This window comes from Plecotus auritus (assembly GCF_963455305.1).
Source record: "Plecotus auritus genome assembly, chromosome: 7".
Lineage (NCBI taxonomy): Eukaryota > Metazoa > Chordata > Mammalia > Chiroptera > Vespertilionidae > Plecotus > Plecotus auritus.
Window position 1 is genome coordinate 48,755,579 of NC_137774.1, and position 7,047 is coordinate 48,762,625.

The 7,047-nt window shown below is 39.5% G+C and overlaps 1 pseudogene across 1 annotated transcript; it reads left to right on the forward strand.

Annotated features, from left to right (window-relative positions):
- Positions 1 to 233: 233 nt before the first annotated feature.
- LOC308253851 (zinc finger CCHC-type and RNA-binding motif-containing protein 1-like) lies at positions 234 to 1,063 on the forward strand (annotated as a pseudogene). Its single transcript has 2 exons — positions 234 to 825; positions 978 to 1,063. The product of its transcript is annotated as a zinc finger CCHC-type and RNA-binding motif-containing protein 1-like (transcript).
- The last annotated feature ends 5,984 nt before the right edge of the window (positions 1,064 to 7,047 follow it).

The window sequence follows — 7,047 nt, forward strand, 5'->3', positions numbered from 1 at the left end:
AATGCGCCTGCCTGGCCGGCGCCCGGATCTAGCGAGAGCCAGGAAGAGGCTATGCAGCAGCTGCCTTCTTGTCCGGGGTACCGGAACCTTCCCAGTCCCTGGAACCTTCCTAGTCCCTGCGATGATGCGATGATGCCAAGGCCACTACGAGGGGCAAGGAGTCGTCGGAGTTGAACCCCACTGAGCCCAAGCCTCACGCTCTTCTGATTGCGGGGCCCGCCCCACCTGAAGAAATGACTGGTGGATTGGCCCCAAGTAAAAGCACAGTATATGTATCCAACTTGCCCTTTTCCCTGACCAACGATGACTTATACCGGATATTTTCCAAGTATGGCAAAGTTATAAAGGTTACTATAATGAAAGATAAAGATACCAGAAAGAGTAAAGGTGTTGCATTTATTTTCTTTTTGGATAAAGACTGCACAAAATTGTACCAGGGACATAGACAACAATGTTATTTGGTAGTAATAAAAGCAAGCATTGCTATTAACAGTGGAAGAGCAGTTGAGTTCATCTGAAGACGGAAGGACTTTGATAAATCTAAGGGCTATGAATGTGGGGAAAGTGGACACTTAAGTTATGCCTGTCCTAAAAATATGCTCGGATAATGCGAACCTCCAGAGAAAAAGAAGAAAAAATAAAATAAAATTCCTGAACCAGAAGAAGAAATTGAAGAAGTAGAAGAAAGTGAAGATGAAGGAGAAGATCCTACTCTTCACAGCCTCAGTCAGGCCATAGCTTTCCAGCAAGCCAAAACTGAAGAAAAACAAAAAGAGTGGACTCCAGCCTCCTATTTCCCCACACCTGGAGTCCCTACTTCCCCATGTACTCCTTGTCCTACTCTGTGTAAGCAGTTGGCTTATGGGGGTGGCAGAGAAAATTTTTGTGGATGACCTGCTGCTCTCCCATACTGCTGGCAGTATCAGAATAAATGCTCATATATGATTAAAAAACTAAAAAGTGGAAACCCACTTCAGGGGATCCCTCAACCTCTAATGATTCAAGATGCCCAAGGATAAAGAAAAGCACATATTTCAGTGATGAGGAAGAACTTAGTGATTAAAATTATGTTTATTATGTAAATATTAAAATTTAAAAAATGATGAGGGAGAATCATTGATCGGCTACCTCCTGCATGCCCCCTACTGGGGATCGAGTTCAGGCATGTGCCCTGACTGGGAATCAAACCATGACCTTCTGGTTCATAGGTCTATGCTCAACCACTGAGCAACACCGGCAAGGCTGAAGACATTTTTGATGGTCATGCCTCTGGGCATCTACTGGGTAGAAGCAGAGATGGTGTTAAACCTCCTGTGATGAGCAGGACCCATAGTGCACCCACAACAAAGCATTGAAGACAAAAATGCCCATAATGCAGGGGCTGATATACCACAATTTAGAGAGAAGCAGAAAGACAGTCTCTTTTTTTAAAGGAAAATATAAAGGAAGAGAAAGATGGAGATGATCTATGCGAAAGCAAAGGTAAACAAAGGCAATAGGAAGTGTAAAATTCTAGTTCTTTATGAAATTTTAGTTATTTATTCATAAAAAATTTGATGTAGTATTATGTGAAAGTCTTACAACTCTAAATTGGTATTAGAGTGTACCTATATTTTGGGAGCTATCAGGGGCAGTATGCCAGTTTCTGTCTGATAACTGACACAGAATCAGGGAGAGAATGACTGAATGAATGAGTTGAGTTGAGCTGAATTAAAGATGACCTTTCTTTGAACTAATGGGAGCTTGTGTCTGAGATAGTTCATCATGTTAGAAAGGACAAAGAAAAATATATCATCAAATATTTTTATATTTGTCAATTTTTAAGAAAAATATTATACATTATTGTTTGTTTTGATGCATGTTACTATTATTATGAATGAGATTTGGAATCATTGATTTATTAGCTGTTTACATTTATTTACATTTTACTTATTTCTACTGCATTGTTGGTGCTTATTCATTGGTTATTGTGCTGTTTAGATATTAAAATAAATAAAAGTTTGTGTGCCACTTAGGTATTACAAACAAACAAAAATACCATGTGCTCTTGCAGTATAATGGTTGATAATTTTCAGAGATATCTTTAGAGCATCTGACTAATATAAGGTAAGTTACATTTTTGCTAAGTGTCCATTTTGTCTTTTTATAAAAACAAATTCAGATTTTATTGTTCTTATGACATCTTTCCTGCTCATTAACATTTTTGTGCTATGTGTAGCATATAACTTTATTGTCAATTCTGATGTTGAGTAATTCATTTGTTAACATTACAAAAATAGGTAAATCTTTGTGCCCAGCAATAATTCTTCAGTCTATGTAGCTGATAAAGTACTTCATAAAAAATAATAGGGATTTTTTAATATTTTATTTTTTCTTTAAAAAAAATCTTTATTGTTGAGAGTATTATAGATGTCCTCCATTTTTCCCCCCCACTGCTCCTCTCCACCTGGTTCCTGCCCGACCCCAGGCCGTCACCACTCTATTGTCTGTGTCCATAGGTACTGCATATATCATATAAGATCTTTAGTTAATCTCTTCCTGTACTCCCCACCCACTTCCCACTGAGATTCATCAGTCTGTTCCATGTTTCCATGCCTCTGATTCTACTCTATTCATCAGTTTATTTTGTTCATTAGAGTCCTTATTTATTTATTTTGATTTTAGATTCAATTGTTGATAGAAATGTATTTATTGTCCATTTTATTGTTCATAGTTTCTTCTTCTCCTCCTCCTCCTCCTCCTCATTCTTATTCTTATTCTTATTCTTATTCTTATTCTTCCTCTTCTTAAAGAATAACCTTCAACATTTCATGTAATACTGATTTGGTGGTGATTAACTCTTTTAGCTTTTCTTGTCTGTGAAGCTCTTTAATGATTCTCAATTCTAAATGTAGCTTTGCTGGGTAATCTTGGTTGTAGGTCCTTACTATTCATCATTTTGAATATTTCTTGCCACTCACTCCCTTCTGGCCTGCAAAGTTTCTGTTGAGAAGTCAGCTGACAATCATATGGGCCCTCCTTTATAGGTAACTAACTACTTTTCTTTTGCTGCTTTTAAGATTCTCTCTTTGTCTTGGCATTTTAATTATTATGTGTCTTGATGTGGGCCTCTTTGGGTTCCTCTTGTTTGGGACTTGTTAGCCCATTTGTTTTTCACCAGATAGGGGAAGTTTTCTGTCATTATTTCTTTAAATAGGTTTTCAATATCTTGCTCTCTCTCTTCTCCTTCTGGTACTCCCATAATGCAAATGTTGGTATGCTTGAAATTGTCCCAGTGGCTCCTTACACTATCTTCATATTTTTTTATTCTTTTTCCTTTTTGCTCTTCTGATTGGGTGTTTTTTGCTTCCTCATATTCTAGATCATTGATTTGATTCTCTTAATTCTCTATTCTACTGTTGAATAAAAATTATTCTTTATTTCAATTACTGTACACTTAATTTCTGACTGGTCCTTTTTCATGTCTTTGTTATTCTCACAAAGATCCTTGAAAGTCTCACTAAGTCCCTTGGAACTCTAATTAAGTCCCTTGAATGTTTCATTAAGATCCTTGAGTAACCTTATAACCATGGTTTTGAACTCTGTATCTAGTAAGTTAGCTTGCTTCCATTTCCTTCATTTGTGACATGTTTCTTTGTCTCCACATTTTGGCTGCTTCCTTGTGTTTGTTTCTATGTATTAGGTAGAGCTACTATATCTCCTGGAATTGGTAGAGTGGCCTTGTGTAGTAGGGGTCCTGTAGGGCCCAGTGGCTCAGCCTCCCCAATCACCTGAGCTGGGCACTCTAGGTGCACCCCTGTGTGGGCTGTGTGCACAGTCTTGTTGTAGTTGAGCCTTAATTGCTATTGGCATCACTGGGAGGAGTTGACCTCCAGGCTAATTGGCTGTGAGGACCAGCTGTGACTACAGTGGAAGAGCTGCTGTGCAGGAGACACACTTATGGAGCAGGGCTTGCTTCGGTGGGCTTTGGTGTTCATTGGGTCTGCCCCTTGAGTGTGTTGCTTGTGGATGTGTAGAGTTGTAATCTGGTATGGTCTGAAGTTGTCCATTGGGTGTACTGGCTCTGGTGTCTCCCAGGAGGTGCAAAGCCAGCAACTGCCTGGGGTCATCCAGCAGGAGCTACAGAGAGATCTGCAGATGACTGCTACTTGTGTTGGGCTTGGAAGTACCCAGGTGAGACCAAGCACCCAGCTGTAAAGAAGGCAGGCTGGTGCTAATGCTGGGTCTTGGGCTGTTTATTGATAGATTTGGGGCCACTGATGCCAGCTGCTGCTTGTTTGAGAGATTTTAGCAAGTCTGAAGCTTGAGCCAGGACAGGCCATGCATATGAAAAAGCTGCTGCACAGAGCTTGGGTGGGGTTGTAAATTGAATGGGGTGGGATCTCAGAGAATCACCAGAGCAGAACAAACAGTGTGGGCCACACTGGTGGAAACTCAGATACGACTGCCAGTCAGCTCTGTGACGGGAAGATCCCAGCACATGAACAATGATCCCTGCGAGCACCCCCATGTGGGAGAAAGCTGCCCCCAAATTTTCATCTCGATGCCAGACAACCCAGTTCCTTCCTCTTTGTACATGGATCCCCCAAAGCTTTGCCCAGCACTGGAGCTCAGGGAGAGAGGGACCGTGTAAGCTGTGTGCCAGCCCTTTAAAAGGAACTACTTGGATCTCCAGCAGCCTCGGTGTCATTCAGCCACAGTCCCTGCTGGTTTTTACAGCTGGAAGTTATGGGTACTTCTCTTTCCAGCTCTGGAACCTTGGGCTAGAGGTCTGGTGTGGGGCTTGGACCCCTTGCTTCTCATGGGAGACCTCTGCCATGGAGATATCCCTCTCAATTAAAAAAATGGCATGTGTGGTAGTTAGCCCATTCTGTGCCTCTGTCCCTCCTCCTAGTCTCAATGTACTTTCTTCTTTACTTCTCTAGTTGTAGGACTTCCCTTCAGCCAGATTTCAGGCAGTCCTGAATGATGGTTGTTCTTATTTTAGTAGTAATTTTGATGTGGTTGTGGGAGGTGGTGAATACCTATGCTGCCATCTTGGTTCTCTAATAAGAGTTTAGGTACCCGTTTCGGATCATTAGAGCAATCCAAAAACTGTGTGTAGCTCTTGGAAAAGAGCACAACTTTCTCAAGCTGTGATTGATAGAATTTGATGTGGTCTGATTGTACCAAAAGTGACTGATGTATGGTCACAGAATTTATCTTGTGGTATCTCCTCTTGAAATGAACATACATTTCATTTTTAGTTTATAAAATATACCATCTCCACCAATGTCCAGTTCAGTAGATACTATAGATGAAATGCCTTAAAACACAATGCTATTCAGTTGGGTGGCTATGGTAAAATAGGTAGATTATAGTAAGTGTTGACTAAGATGTGGAGTAACTGGAACACTTTATACACTGCTGGTGGGAATGTAAAATTAATGGTTCAGCAAGTCTAGCAGTTCCTCAAGTGGTTAAACATAAAGTTACCATATGATCCAGCAATTCCATTCTGAGGTATGTACATAAAAGATTAGAAAACGTGTACACAAATGTCCATAGCAGCATTATTCATAATAGTCAAAAGGTAGAAACAACTCAAAATTTCCATCAGTGGGAATACAAAAGAAAAGTGGTATATTCATACAATGGAATATTAACCAGCCATGAAAAGGAATGAAGTACTGATACAGGCTATCAATATGGATGAGCCATAAAAATGTTAACCTCAGTGAAAGAAATCAGATAGAAAAGGCCATGTATGATTTAATTTATATGAAATGTCTAGAATAGGCAAATCAATGGGGACATGAAGCAGATTAGTGGTTGTCTAAAGCTGGAGTGTGGGAGGTTGGGGCCAATAAAAAAAGACTACAAATGGTATGGAGTTTCTTTGGGAGGAGTGATGAAAATATTTTAAATTTGTTTATCATGAGGGTTGTACAACTCCATGAATATCCTAAAACTCACTGAATCGTACACTTCATTATATGGTATATGAATTACATATAGCTCAATATAACTTTTTAAAAAAACCCCAATGAAACAAAAAAATGTTATTAAATTCAAACCAGATACTTTTATTTAATCTCAAAAACAAAACCAAAAACCATAATATCTTCCCTCAAGTAGTTATTAAATTCTACAATATTGAGTTAGTCAGAGATGCTTGTATGGCCTCATGCAAGCCCACAGCGACCTATATCTTCACACATGAGGACCCTGCATGGCTGTACCTGAAATGATTTCTTTCTTTTATTATTATTATTTTTTAAAAATATTTTTTATTGATTTCAGAGAGGGAGGGAAAGGGAAAGATAGAAACATCAGTACTGAGAAAGAATCATTTGTCAGCTGCCTCTTGCACACCCCACACTGGGAATTGAGCCCGCAACCTGGGCATGTGCCCTGACCTGGAATTGAACAGTTTCCTCTCGGTTCATAGATCCACACTCAACCACCGAGCCACTCTGGCCAGGCCAGGCTGATTCCTTTTTTGTTGTTGTTGTTTTTGTTAATCCTCACTTGAGGATATTTTTTCCATTGATTTTTAGAGAGAGTGGAAAGAAAGGGAAGGAGACAGAGATGTGAGAGAGACACATCAATTGGTTGCCTCCCGCATGCATTCCGACCAGGGCCGGGAATCAAGCCAGCAACCAGTACATGCCCTTGATCGGAATCCAACCCAGGACCCTTCAGTCTGTAAGCTGATGCTCTATCCACTGAGCCAAACTGGCTAGGGCTGATTCCTTTCTTTTAGATGAGGAGTTTCAATATGTCCTGATTTTTATAAGAAAACTACCCAATTAGACAAATTAGTTAGACGAATTTACACTTAGTTATTAGAGATTTTATTATTTGGTTTGTAAGTTTAGCTCTAGGGGGCAATATAATTTAGGAATATGTTTAATTTTTGTGTGATTTTTAGATTTTAAATTGTTTTTCATTTCCAACTAATATTATGAAAAATTCAAACATACAGTTGAAAAAATTGTACTTAACATCAGCCAACCCACCACCTAGGTTTTACCATTAACATTTCATTTTGTTGATTTTGGCACA